At 40.6% G+C, this 14,739-nt stretch overlaps 1 protein-coding gene across 1 annotated transcript in view; it reads right to left on the bottom strand.

The window, feature by feature from the left end:
- Nucleotides 1–14,739, bottom strand: part of EPC2 (enhancer of polycomb homolog 2) — a 46,944-nt gene that overhangs the window by 21,842 nt on the left and 10,363 nt on the right. The window lies entirely within an intron of this gene.

Raw genomic sequence — 14,739 nt, 5'->3', positions numbered from 1 at the left:
CAAGATTAAGTTTTAAAATCCACAATGAGGATCAGATCTTTCTCTTTTTTCAGTACACAAATATTTTAAAGCAAAAATGTACTAAATACATTAATTATGAATCCCCCAACAGAATATGTGTTGCCTGCTTCATCACTTAAATTCTCATACTTCAAATAATAAACAATCCTAAATTTGCCATAATTTCTTTTAAATCTTCATTAACCACATGCAACACACACTGTGCTTGTGCTTCAGATAAGAAATTTTCAAGACAGGTATCAGTTTCTTATAGGAATGTTTAAGTGGACTCTTAGGTTAGCGTGAAACATAGTTACCTTATACTGAATCAGACTAGTGGTTGGAGAGAAAATGTAATTCACATTTCTTTCAGAGGGAGGGGATCAATAATTACAGCCATTCTATAAAAATTATGAGTATATTAAATTCTTCCTTGAATTTAAGGAAGAAAAAGCTTGTGACATCCATCTACTGGCCATGTTCAGACCGTGGTAAGTGTGATGTGAAGGATCATAACCTGTGTCTGCATACACGTGCTCACCTCCCACTCAGCAAAGGAGGAATTCAAAAACTTTTACTTTTAGTCCCAAACTGTTAATACAGTACAGTGGACGCTCGGGTTGTGAACGCGATCCGTGTGGGAGGCGCGTTCGCAACCCGCACCGCTGCGTCTGCGCGCGTGCATGATGAAATTCGGCGCTTCTGCGCATGTGCCAAAGCCCAGAAGTAACCCATTCCATTACTTCTGGGTTCGGCACGGTGTGCAACCTGAAATCACGCAACCTGAAGCAGCCGTAACCCGAGGTATGACTGTACTATGTTTAGTTTCAAGGGGCAAATTTCTGAAACTGAAAGTTTGATGTTTGCATTGTAAGTTTAAAACGGCAGAATGAAATATAGCCACTATACAAAAGTGTAAGAAAGAAATTCTTTCCAGTTCTGAAAACCATTACTCCTCAATTAATGTGCATTTATTTATTGTATCTACATAGTAGATTTAGAGGCTGCCCTTCAGCACCAGGCCCCCAGGGTGGTGATATCTGAAGCTCACACATTAATTATATTCCCTATCTATTCCTGAAAATAACATTCAATTTCAAATCAGTTTGTTATATTATGCTCTGAATAAAACACTTATGAATGATATCTCATCATACAAAAGCAACCTTTGCAAAACATGCTCAGAGGCTAACTGCATAATAGGACAAACAGAACTTTCAACAAAATGTTTCATAGTGGAGTGCTCCTCTTCACTTCTGTGGTCAGCTGTGCTCTCCTACGGGTACTCTACTCTATATATTGCACAATGTTAACTCTCTTATCAGTCAAATTTGTAATTTGTCATGAGAAACTAAATAGACAATTCAATGGGAAAGAGAGAAGCAATACTCTCCTGAACTCATTTCAGCTTATTATTATTATTAAGCTTATTATTATTATTATTATGCTTTACAATTGGTGCCCAAGTTTACTTTCTTCTGGTCCTTTTTTCTTGTGTGTCATGTTGTGCGACTGCAGGCTTGCAGGCAGGGACTATCTTGTTTTAACTGATTTTACATACCGTAAGCCACTCTGGGAGGCTTTTTGGCTAAAGGGTGGGATATAAATACTATAAATAAATTAGAAAGGAGGAAAGAAAGATGCACATGAATAAGAAATTACACACCATTTACAATGTCACAAATTTACATGCAACTTATCTTATGCCTATTAAGAGACTAATTTATAAAGTGTAATAAAGTTAGAAATTGAGGACCATATACTGCCCTTCTTAGATTCCACCTCAGAGGCAATCATAGAACCTGAGCCTGTGCCTCCCTCAAACCACCAGTCAGTGGCTCCTCAAGCAGGTTTGACACCTTTAAGGCAAAAGGCTCTACTAATCAGGGGTTGGCCTAGATGTACAGTATTACTTAAGGCTCAGCCAGGGTTTGCCAGTTGTCTGCATAACATTCAAGTTTGCCTTCCAGCCTTGGCTCAACTTGGAGCTATCAGGGTGCTACCCATTTTGCTTCTTCACCTTTTGGCCTTGACTGCAGCTTGCCTGACTTTGCTAATGATCATGACCTATCTGATGCTATGTCTCACCTTTCCTTAATGAAAACTGGTCTCTTCTTTACTTTATTTGATGAACCTTAATGTGGAAGTGGTGGTACAGGACCTTGCCACAAGTGCCTAGAACACGTCACCCCTTCAGGCTAGAACTCTATCTCCCAGCTGGGACCACTGGGAATGTATAGGAGGGAATAAAAAACAAACAAACAAACAAACAAACAGAAAAGGTCTACTCTATTTAAGTGTTAAACCACAAACATGGAATTTGTTATAAGCAAAATGCTAAATTTTCCCCCTGCCATGGGGAAAGGAGCCTAATTTGCCTTTCCCATTCAAGTTAAGATTTGACCCTTGACCGTTAAAAGTGTGTGTGTACTTAAAATAACGAATATCTCTAAGTAATTTGCAATAAAATACAGTAACAATAAAAATGCTAATATCTTTCAATAGATTTATTAAAAATAATATAAAAGCACAACTGTATATTACAAATAAAACTGAGCAGAGTACAAAACAAGACAAAAAATGTAAGAGTCAGAATCTTGGAGAGCTTGAGTAAACCTAAATTTTAATAAGCTTTTTAAAAGTCATTATTCTCTCCACTTCATGAGTTACCCAAGGGGAGGCATTCCAAAGGGTGAAGCTTTTGCTGGGAAGGCCCACTTTTACACTGCTTTCAAGGGACAACTCACTGGTCGTGGAATGACCAGCAAGGTTTCCCCAAAAGATTTTCAACACTGGCTTGGTGTGTATTGGAGGAGACTGTCTGCAAGGTATCTTGGTCTCAAGTTGTTTTAAAAAAATATTTATAAACTATAGTTTAATAAAAAATGAAAGTCATATATATCATACAAAACATCAATAATACCACTTTCTTAAAAGAAAAGGTACATTTCAAATACTAGATTCCTGCTAAACCTCTACTGGCACTCCTGCTGCTCTAAATGCTCTATCCCTACCTAGTAAAGGCCAACTAGATTCCAAGGGTGTGGGGAATCACAAGAAGTGCCCCATTACAGGATGTCAGTGACTGAGGTGGAACACATGGGGTCAAATGGTCCTTAAGGCAGTTTAGGGCTTTGAGAATTAATACAAGTTGAGCCGAATCAGTAGCAAATTGGATTAGGACTTTAAATGCCAACAACAAAACCTGGCTCAGTACCTAATAGGCAGCCTGCACAACTTTTTCAAAACTACTGCAATATGTGTAAAGCTGGGTCACACTAAGCACCCCAGCAACTGTATTTTACACTAGTTGCAACTTCTGAAGCAAGTGTAAGGGTAGTCTCACATGTAGTACATTACAGTAGTCTAATCAGGTTACCAACACTAGTCCTGTCTAGGGACAGCCATAGTTGGCACCAACTGCATTTGGTGTGCCAAGTGCTACAAACACAGCAGTGTGCCTAGCAGCACCTTTAATACATACACCTGCTTCTTCAGAGGGAATATAACCCTATAGAGAGTTGGTACACAACCCAATTGTCTGAGCTGGGAACCACCCAGCCACAGGGCCTCCATCTTGTCAACATATGGTCACAAGTTATTAGCGCTCACACAGTCCATGAGTGCATCCAGGTATCAGCGTTTGAAACTCTGATTGTTCTAGACGCATTCTGCGACAAGGAATTTCATTAATGAGAGCAGTTTCTGAGCTCTGGGAGCAGTACTGTGCCTAAGATTTCAGATTAAAATTGCCACTGCTGGAACAAAAGGAGGACCTTTTTCTGCCTCCACACTTCCAGTCACTCTCTGAGGAATGGAGGATGTACCCTCATAAGAATATTAGGGGGCAGACAGGGGAAGTATGGCTTTGTTTTTTGCAGTCTTCAGATAAGGACTAGACTATGCAAAAAAAATAATGAATATAATGTTTTAGCTGCAGTTAATTCATTTCCAGCATTGTATTCTTGTAATAAAAAAGCACGTTGCAGCACCCATAACCCAGATTTAAGCTGCCATTTAGCTCCTAGCTTTCATATCAGTTTCTAAAACTGCCAGGTACTGCTTTAGGGTATGCACCTGTCTCCAGATTCAGAGAAACAGAGTACAGTGGTACCTCTGGTTACGTCCTTAATTCGTTCTGGAGGTCCGTTCTTAACCTGAAACTGTTCTTAACCTGAAGCACCATTGTAGCTAATGGGACCTCCCGCTGCCCCGCCAGAACACGATTTCTGTTCTTATCCTGAAGCAAAGTTCTTAACCTGAAGTGTTATTTCTGGGTTAGCGGAGTATGTAACCTGAAGCGTATGTAACCCGAGGTACCACTGTACTGGTAACATGTTGCCTTATCTCTTCTAACAATCACTCCCCATGACTTCATACAGAAATTAAATATAACTGGGGACAAGATGGTGTGCTGTGGCACCCCAAACACAACTGCCAGGGGGCTGAGGTGCAGTCATCCAAACCCATAAGCAGGAGTGAAACAGCCCCCCCCCAACCTACAGATGCAGTCCAGGAGGATACTGTGGTTAAGCTATCAAAAGCTGCTGAGAGTTCCAGGAGAATCAACAGTCACGCTCTTCCTGTTATTCTCTTGAAGGTCATCAGAGTGACCAAACCAAATTCTGTCCCCCAAAGCAAGGGCTTAAGTCATAATGGAATGGGTTGATACAATCATTTCATCCAAGAACGTATGCAGCAGAACTGCCACCGTCCAGTGGAATACATGGATCAGAAAGTAATTCAGGTTTGCTAAAACAACTGCGGGGTCCAGAGAATATCCCCTGGCTCAGGAAGGTTAAGAGCAAACATTTTCAACATATTGGTTAACATACGGGTTAAGATATAACATAGTAGTTAAGAGCAAACGTTCTTAACGGCAGTGTTCATGTACCGGTAACTTGGATGGAGACAGGTGGCTGAATCAAATGGTGTCCCTTCCCATTTCACTGACAGATGAGATTCCCCTTCCCCAGCCCTCTAAATATGCTCAAGAATGGGAGAGTGACCCTTTGGAACAGTATGGAAACAGGAAATTGGTGAAAGTAGCTCTCCACCCTGTTCTGGTGATAAGAGCCTCTACTGGATCAAAAACTTTCCAGCAGCATGAAGAACACCTGTTAGACATGCTTAGAAAATTGAGGTAATTTAAATCTGTTTTAGTATTTTAACTTTTGCATGTTTTAAAGTAGGGATGCACTATTATATCTTCTGTAAACAGCTTCAAGTGTGTATTTTTTTTAATGAATGAATGAATGAGCCCAGTGTGATGCCCTTCTTGAGTACTTTTGCCTGGTTGGAATGAACTGTGATAATACTTCTTGAGTGTTTGGAGCTGTGTATGTGTAAAAATACCTGACTTTTGTATGAAGAAATTTTGGAATGTAACCAACTGTACAAAAGCAAGAGTCACATCCCTTGCTCCATCCACCACTGAAATGTGGTGTCTGAAATATTCCCCCAAATTCAATCTGTCACCTTACCACGGTGGCCCAGTTTGCACATCACTCTAAAACATTCTTCTGACAGCAAAGCAGACTTCAGAATGCAATTATATATCCTCCTCGCTGGCGTTTCCTGGCTTAGTGATACTTCTGAATTGGACATCACAGGCTTTTTTTCATTCATACCATAGTAAGCCAATACAGTCATACCTCGAGTTCCGTATGGTCCATGTTGCGTACGTTCGACTTATGGACCTCCGCGACCCGGAAGTCCTCCCAGGAGTGCGCGCCATGCACTGGTGCGCAGAAGCATTCTGCGCACTTCACACATGCGCAGAAGTGCAAAAGCGCGCGAACTTCTGGGGTTTTTGTTTCTTCCGGGGGCATTCGTTAAGCACACCTGTGTTACATAGCGCGATCCAGAACAGATCGTGTGCGTAACACGGGGTACCACTGCACCAAACTTCAGTTGCCATTGTGTTTTTCTGGAAATGAAAATAATCACAACCCCCAGATTAATGCAAAAAGCAAGGGAGTATGATATGTTTCCTTCACACACCAGGTGGGGAGGGGAGACAGCCTAGATCAGCACATTCATTGTGAACCATTAACTTCTTAATGCAAGAAACCGTAAGGGCCATAATCCTGGAATCTGCACCAGTACCCTCTCATGTTGCAGAGATTTCTACAAGCAGGGCTGGCCAAAACATTTTTGCACCCAAAATTAATGAGAATATTAGAGAATTTTCATTTAAAGTAGGAGAATATTCATTTTAATGCATTGAAAATGATATAATTTTAATGCATTGAAAATGATATAATTAGTTAGTATACATGTTTATTCATGGGTAAACTTGTTCAGATGGCAACCAAAATCTAAATAAAAATATAGAAAGGTCAACTGTTTAAATCAAGGCCACCTCACATGCTGTTACACATAATTGTATAGGCCTAGGTACTTTTAAGTGTATAAAGCATTAAAGCTACTTTCTGTAAAAAATAAAACAAAATCACACTGTATGGCCAAGGGTATAGACTTGCTAAGAATAAGGTCACACCAAGATAGAAAAAAGGCTATTACATATAGTTGAAATACATATGAATTCAAATGTTCATCACATTAAATGAATAGCATTTTTAAAACTAAAAAAACCCACAAATGTTTTCTGTAGCTCACATTTCAGAACTGCCAATGGTGAATGACACAATGCCCAGTAATGTAACTGGATCAAAAAAAATCATTATTCATTACTTAACACTGGCAATATCACAGCTTGACTTATTATTTACTAGATTTTTAAAATGTGGGTTGTAAAACTGGTTCTTACATTAGAATTTACAGTTTGTGGAGAATATTCTCCGGAGAATTTTCTAGCAGAGAATATTCTCACCTCACATCACTACTTGAGACAAACCACAAAAGGGCACCCCCTGCAAGTGAAGGAGTAAGATCAATAGTGGGAACAAGGCTGGCGGAGGGGGGGGGGAGACAAGCAGCAACTGTTTATCAAGAAGCTGCTGTAGAGGCAACTTGGGGGTGGGGGCTGCCAAGGAAGCAGAAGATCCAGCCTGAAGGGAACATGCCAAAGCTGTCACCGCCACCATGGCAGCAGTGGGTGATGCATTCCTTGGAGGCTGGATCTGCTGCCCCTGTGGATCCTGCCACCTGAGGCAGTGGCCTCATCTTACCTCATGGGTGGGTCAGCCCTGAGTACAAGCCTTGGGTTCTAGGCATGTGCATCAATTCAAAGAAGTAACACAGGGCTGCCTGAAGCAGGATGTACAAACGGAACAAATTAAGAAATAAAGCAAGCGTACAATGAAGAGGGGTAGGTATGTAACTATGAGTAGGGAAGTACTTAGCTAGTTTAAAAACAACTACTTTTAAATATGTAAACAATACAAAAGGCAATTCCATCAGGGCTAGATCAGAATACAAAGGGAGAGCATATAATTAGAATCTGAACTTAGATCTCCCAATTGCTAGTGCAGCATGACACTATAGGAAACTAGGCAAGAACATTTTTGCAGTCTCTCTCAACAAAAATAGCTCCACATGCATACATATACTTATACCACATGCTCTCTGAAAGCCCTCGATTAAGTATTCATCCTCGAAAGATTTCAAATATTTACCGCAGATATGCCACAAAACAGCAAAACAGACTGAAAGATTCTTAACAGTGCCATTCAATATATGTCTACTCAGAAAAAAAGCCCACTGAATGTACTCTCAGGTTTAAGATAGCAACTTAAATCACTATTCAGTTCTTGAGTAAAGTATGCATAGCATCCCCATTTTTGTTAAAGTAACTGCAGAGCTTATTTATTTAGTGCATAACCTTGGAATCCACAACTGTGTGTGTGTGTGTGTGTGTGTCTGTGTGTGCAATTTTCTAAGCATATATAAATGAGAGAGGCAAAGAAAGAAATGAATGAAGCACTCTCCACTCTTAATTGTTACAAGGTATTAAGTAAGCAATCAGAGCTCAAAATTTGCAGTAGACGTACTACAATAAGACATAATCTAATTATCTGTGTGACCTAAGAATGAGGAAGAAAAAAATTAATTTGAATGACCAGTAGCAAACCAAAAACCCAGGGGCAACATTGCCTTCTGGACAATCTGCCAAGGGACACATACCAGTGGTGAGCAGGGCCAAAGGCAAAAATGAGTGGAGCAACAAATGCACATTCTACCTTTGTACAGTAGGCCGCCACACACTCACACACACCTCTCTATCCTCCATCCAGGCAGGTAAGAAGCATTATCCATGTTCAAAGAGGACACATTCTAGCCAAGCAAAAGCACTCAAAAAGGGTGTGAAGCAGGGCTAGTGAGGAGCATGACCTAGAGGGCAGGCTGGAGAAAACCCCACTTGGGGGTGTTTTAGTGACCACTAGAAAAACAAGTTCATAAGAAAATGAGGCACATAACCCTAAAGCAGATGTGCCCCTTATTTCAATAAAGGAATATAATAATGATAATTATTATATTATATTATCTATCTATCTCTCACCTGACTAGGTTGCCCCAACCACTCTGGGCAGCTTCCAAGAAATTAAAACACAATACAACATCAAACAGAAAAAACTGAACAGGGTTGCCTTCAGATGTCTTCTAAAAAGTCTGATATGGTGCTTGCTCTCCCTTCTGACATTCAGGGTCCCTGCTTCAACTCATGCCATCTGTACTTAACTTGCTTCACCTCTGAAAGGCTCCAAATTCCTCTATGACACCCCACTTTCGGCTTGGGATTAATCTGATGCAGAGTTCAGTTCAGATACGAAACTTGACTGTGAACATAACTTCTCCTAAGAAACATGCTTGCACAACCATGTTAAGAGAACCTTCTTCTTGCTGTCTGAGATGACAGGGAGATGACTGGGAAAAGCTGCCTTGTGGTTGTGGCATCCCATTTTTATGGAATTCATTTCCCAAAGAGGCTTGCCTGTTATCTTCTTTAATATATTTTTAGCATAATGCAAAAACACTTTTATTTTCCTGGGTTTTTAACATCAATGTATTTTATTAACAACTTGTTTTATTACTTCATTTTTACCCCGCTGCTTTATTTGCTGATGATGTGTTTGTATTTTATAAAATAAATATTGAAGCAAAAAGGGAAACAAAGCAGCAGAGACTGAGGTAATAGGTATGACAATATACTGAACTGAAATCCTATTAAATAAAAACAAATTTGCTTTCTACTCCCCATCATTTCATCAACAGTCATGCAATCTATGGTATATTTCTTTCCACAAACATCTAGCACCTCCTTTAATGAGCAAAAACCAGAAACAAATCAGATACAGCCAACTCACAACTTATGCATGTTTTGCTTGTGTGAATTCTGCTTTATGCACTTGGCCAAAAAACAAAAAATAAAAAGGGGAGCATCAGGAACTTTTTGACTATACATGATTTTGGCTTTATGCGCTATCCCCAGAACATGCCCCCTATGTAAGCTGAGTCGACAGTACAGTGGTACCTCAATTTTTGAGAGTCTCAGAAGCCAAACGTTTCGGTTTTTGAACGCTGAAAACCCGGAAGTAATTGCTTCCGTTTTCGAACGCACCTCGCAAGTCGAATGGCTTCCACTATGGTTTTTTTTTTTCAATTTTCTTGAATGACTTTGCAATCAGCTCTTTCCACCTTGGTTGACAAACATTTCGGAAGTCGAACAGTCTTCCAGAACGGATAACGTTTGGCAATCGAGGTACCAATGTATAGCTAATTGCAGTAAGGGTTTTTGCAGTTTACCTTGTTAACAAAAAGACAGGTGTTATTTATCTTGCTGAAAAAAGACAAATTGTCAAATTCTGTATGTACATACAATAAGAATTCCTAGTTCATTTCCACTGCAAACCCTGTGCTGAAGCACACACACATGCAAAACACATGCAGAATTGTGTCAAAGGCAGGGGATCCTGAGCCTCTGTGGTCTTTATGATACCTCTGACGCTGTGGTTTATACCACAGAGCCTGGGACTTTTGATTTAGCCTAATGGGAATAGGAAGGTATGCGGGTGGTGCTGTGGTCTCAACCACTGAGCCTAGGGCTTGCCGATCAGAAGGTCGGTGGTTCGAATCCCCGCAACGGGGTGAGCTCCCGTTGTTCGGTCCCAGCTCCTGCCCACCTAGCAGTTCGAAAGCACGTCAAAGTGCAAGTAGATAAATAGGTACCGCTCCGGCGGGAAGGTAAACGGTGTTTCCGTGCACTGCTCTGGTTTGCCAGAAGCGGCTTAGTCACGCTGGCCACATGACCCGAAAGCTGTATGCCAGCTCCCTCGGCCAGTACAGCGAGATGAGCACCGCAACCCCAGTGTCGTCTGCAACTGGACCCAACGGTCAGGGGTCCATTTACCTTTAACAAGGCTTAGGCTTTAAACTGAAAAACATCAACAAAACCTAAGATGCTTAGATCCCAATATGTGCTCACAGAAGGGGGTTTATATAAGAATAACTTGACTGTTTCAGTTTGGGGCAATTCCACTCTCCATCATAGTCCAGCATACAAACATTTAGGAAATGTTTTTTTAAGGAGGCTTGGAGGTTTGCAGGTAGGGGTGTTCAATAAATCGCCATATCGTTGGAATACCAGTATTGAAATAACATCATGGTAAGTGTTTCAACAAGCCAATATACCGGTGAACAAAAGGGGGTAGCTCAGCTGAATGAAAGAAATGAAGATAAGCCCTCACACAAACCAGCAAACTCTTTCAGCTTTACTAGTATCTATCCACTTAAAGGTAAAGGTAAAGGTACCCCTGACCATTAGGTCCAGTCGCAGACGACTCTGGGGTTGCGCACTCATCTTGCTCTATAGGCTAAGGGAGCCGGCATATGACCGCAGACAGCTTCCAGGTCATGTGGCCAGCATGATTAAGCCGCTTCTGGCAAACCAGAACAGTGCACAGAAACACTGTTTACCTTCCCGCCAGAGCAGTACCTATTTATCTACTTGCACTTGACATGCTTTTGAACTGCTAGGTTGGCAGGCGCAGGGACCAAGCAACGGGAGCTCACCCGTCACAGGGATTTGAACTGCCAAGGTTGGCAAGCCCTAGGCCCTGTGGTTTAGACCACAGCCTTATCTATCCACTTAGAGCTCAGGTAATTATGCAGAGCTTGCTAACAATCCAGGAGGAACCCCCAGGACTAGACAATCAAAGAGGCAAAGTAAACAAAGAACTGGAAAGCACTTCTTTCTTCTCCCACCAGTGAAAAAAGGGGGGGAAGAGTTTATTTTTATTTTCTGCTGGTGTTGATATTGTTGGTTCCCCGCAAACAGCTTTCTTCCATATGAAAAAAGATGTTTTTTAATTTAAAGGAGACTATCTTTTTGCTTGCTTGTCCTCCCTCCCTTCTATAAAAAGGGAGAGACTGGTGGGATGAGGGAGGGGGGTTGGGGGGGGGATGGGAGAAGATTGAGCTGGCTGCCTTATGCTGAAATGGGAGGTTGGGTACTGCGTAAGAATGATGGATGGGGAGGGTGTTTTTCAGTAAGCAGTGAAAGCAAATGTGTGTCTATTCACAAGCAAGCCCTACGGAATTCAATGGGGCTCATTCCCAGGAAAGTAGAAGTAAGCTTAGTTGAACTCAGTGGGACTTATGCATGCACAGATTTCACTTAGACCTCTGAGTGGGGAAGCAGATGCAACGACTAGTAAATCACTTAAACTACTCATAAATTAGTTGAAAATATATTAAATATAATATATGGAAATTTCTTTAATACAGTGGTACCTCGGGTTACAGACGCTTCAGGTTACAGACTCCACTAACCCAGAAATAGTACCTCAGGTTAAGAACTTGGCTTCAGGATGAGAACAGAAATCGGGCAACGGCGGCACGGCAGAAGCGGGAGGCCCCATTAGCTAAAGTGGTGCTTCAGGTTATGAACGATTTCACGTTAAGAACGGACCTCTGGAACGAATTAAGTACGTAACCAGAGGTACCACTGTATTTTATTGAATCTACTATTTCCTTACATTTTAAGGCTCTCCACCACCACAGGGAGCCTCATCATGGCCCTCTGCTGCTGTGGAGAAGCACAGTGGGACCCTCTGCCACCACAAGGAGGTGTGGAAAGGCCCTCTGCTACTGCAGGAAAGCGTGGCACACCCTCCCACACCACTTGGAGGCATGGCAAGACCCTCTGCTGCTGTGGGGAAGCGTGGCACACCCTCTGTCACTGCAGGGAGGTATGCCGGGACCCTCTGCCCCTCAGGGAGGCCCAGCAAGGCCCTCCACCACAGCATATATATATCGTGATATATCAAGATATCATAATATTTAGCTGGTGATATATCATGACGTTGAAAACTAGATGTCACCCAGCCCTATTTGCAGGGGGCATGAAAGTGTTCTTCCACAAACTCCCTTCTTCTTGAGCACTTCTTAATAGCAAACAATACAGAACATGTAGCCAAACCCCACCTTAAGCATCTACTAATCAGGTCAAACAGTGAGCAGTTACCTTACCCAGAAAATTCTGAAGGCACGGGCTGAAGGAAGCAAGCCAATTCTAACTCTCAGTACAGCAGCAGCAAAACATGCAAGACCTAAGAATTTTATATGGAGCCCTCCAAGCCATAGTGATGGGATTGCAACTAACTCAGGGCTAGGAGAAGGTACAGAACTGATTCTTAGGCCCTAGCCAAGTAGTGGAAACTGTGTCTGCACACAAAGCAGTGGGGGTCCTCATCTCTCAGGTATAAACAACCTAATAGGAAAGCTTTATCAATGTTAAGAATAGCCAAGGAATTAGAATTTACTTACCGGTACAACTACTTTAATGTCATATTATTACTCCTGCCTGAAAGTGTAAGATATAAATATTTTATACCCTTCAATGTATGTTGAGTTTCCAGGTAGCAGGTAGTATTCAAATAATAAAAGAAAATTGCTTACGGAATTCACTAGGACAGGGACTCTTAAACTGTCAAAGCAAGCCTTCCTAAATTAAGATGGAAAACTATGTTTCGGTTTGTATGAAGACCCTTATCATTTTTGTAGCTTGTGGTCTGAAAAGACAATTGAATCCATCTACTAATACTAGCATGCAGTGATCTCACACACACACAAAAATTAACTTGAAGAGAAGTAGTTGTTCTGCTGATCCCCAAAATTGGTAATTCAACACAGGTACACATGTCACCAAGAAACACAATTGAATGAGTTAAGTGTCTCAACCTGTTTTGAAGAACCACTGCTCTAAATTTTCAAGTGTTTTTTTAAAGGAAATTCTATCATACTGAATAGAAAAGAAACCTGTTCATGGTAAATAATGGCAGGCTGTAACTGTATTGGACAAGTGCAGAATCTGAAACCCAGCTGTGTTGTAGAAATGGCATAAGTGAGGTAGCTTTTAACGGAAACAGTAATCTAAATCCAAATAACTGTGCAACCTGTTCCACATACCAATGGGCTTGAACAGTGGCCCTCTTTACCTCCTGGCAAACCTCTCTTGAATATAAAGAAATTTTGAAGGTAATGTGTGATATGCATAGGGGGCAGCAGTTCAAAGGGCAGAAAGAATCCCATTCAACATGCCCAAGCCCCTGAGCATACCTAAACCAGAGTGGATAAAAATTTATGATTTTTTCAATTTAAATTGAATTTTTAAAATAAAATGCTTTTGGAGAGAAAAATGTTTCTAAATATAGTTTTCTATTTAAGTTACATTATAGTCCAAAGGCTATTCATCAGGAAATAAGGATATGTTTTAAGTTTTTCATGTGTGCCAAAACTCAGTTTAAGGTTTCTTTTTAAAAAAAAAAATCATTTAACTACATCTGTTAACCAACATGGATACATATGCTATAATGTTATTGTTTTAGTTAAATAAATTGTTTAAACTGTTATTAAGGAAATGATTATTTTTCTCCTTCTGATAAAGTACAGCAGAAAAGTTGTCCAAATATAAACAGTTAACTTATTAAACCTCACAATAATTTCATAATTATCTGTCAATGTATTTCTAATAGTATAACCAAATCAGTAATTTTTGATATAACTGTAAAAACTACTCTGAAAATTTATTATTCCAAAAATGAAACCTTCATCCGGTTGTAAATATTAAGATTATACCAGCAAGAATGAGTCTTTCTGTTTAAAAAAAAAAGATTTAAATCAATACTTACTGACTAGTGAATTAAATGTCTTACTGACTAGTGATTTAAATAGTGATTTGATTTGATTTGATTTAAATCAAATCAAATCCACCGTGACCTAAACTAGTTCTTTGGATCATGACCATTATCATTTGGTCTGTCAAAACGTAAGAAATCAATACAGATCAATACAGAGTCTAGTCCTGGAAGTGTGACAGTACAAACAAAGCAAACCTTTAGCAATACAACTGGAGGTGCAGGGGAGGGGGGGTTTAGAAACAGCAAAGTAGGGGAAAGGCAGATTGAATTATTTAAAAATACAACCTCCTCACTCAGAATAATATACTGGGCATAAACTGACTGTCTCCTTCTGCAAGAACTACAATTTGCTTATTCCATGCTTATTTAAAGAAAGAGAGAGAAGTTTCCAACAATATTTTTCAAACTGGATCTTCCTCTATACCAGAGATGCTGTGTGAAAAAAGTGAATATAATATAGCCTTTAATTTGCCATTTGCCCGCTCACCAGGAGCAAGAAGAAACTCTCAATAGAAGAACAAACTGTACGTGACCCATATGGAGGACTCTTGGTCTCCCACTTTGCAAGCAATTACAAATTTAGGGGGTGTGCAGGAGGGAGAGAGGGGAGCGAAGTCACACTGATAAGGCATGTGAT

Source organism: Lacerta agilis, chromosome 1 (genome assembly GCF_009819535.1).
Source record: "Lacerta agilis isolate rLacAgi1 chromosome 1, rLacAgi1.pri, whole genome shotgun sequence".
Classification (NCBI taxonomy): Eukaryota; Metazoa; Chordata; class Lepidosauria; order Squamata; family Lacertidae; genus Lacerta; species Lacerta agilis.
This window is presented reverse-complemented; position numbering and strand designations above follow the sequence as displayed.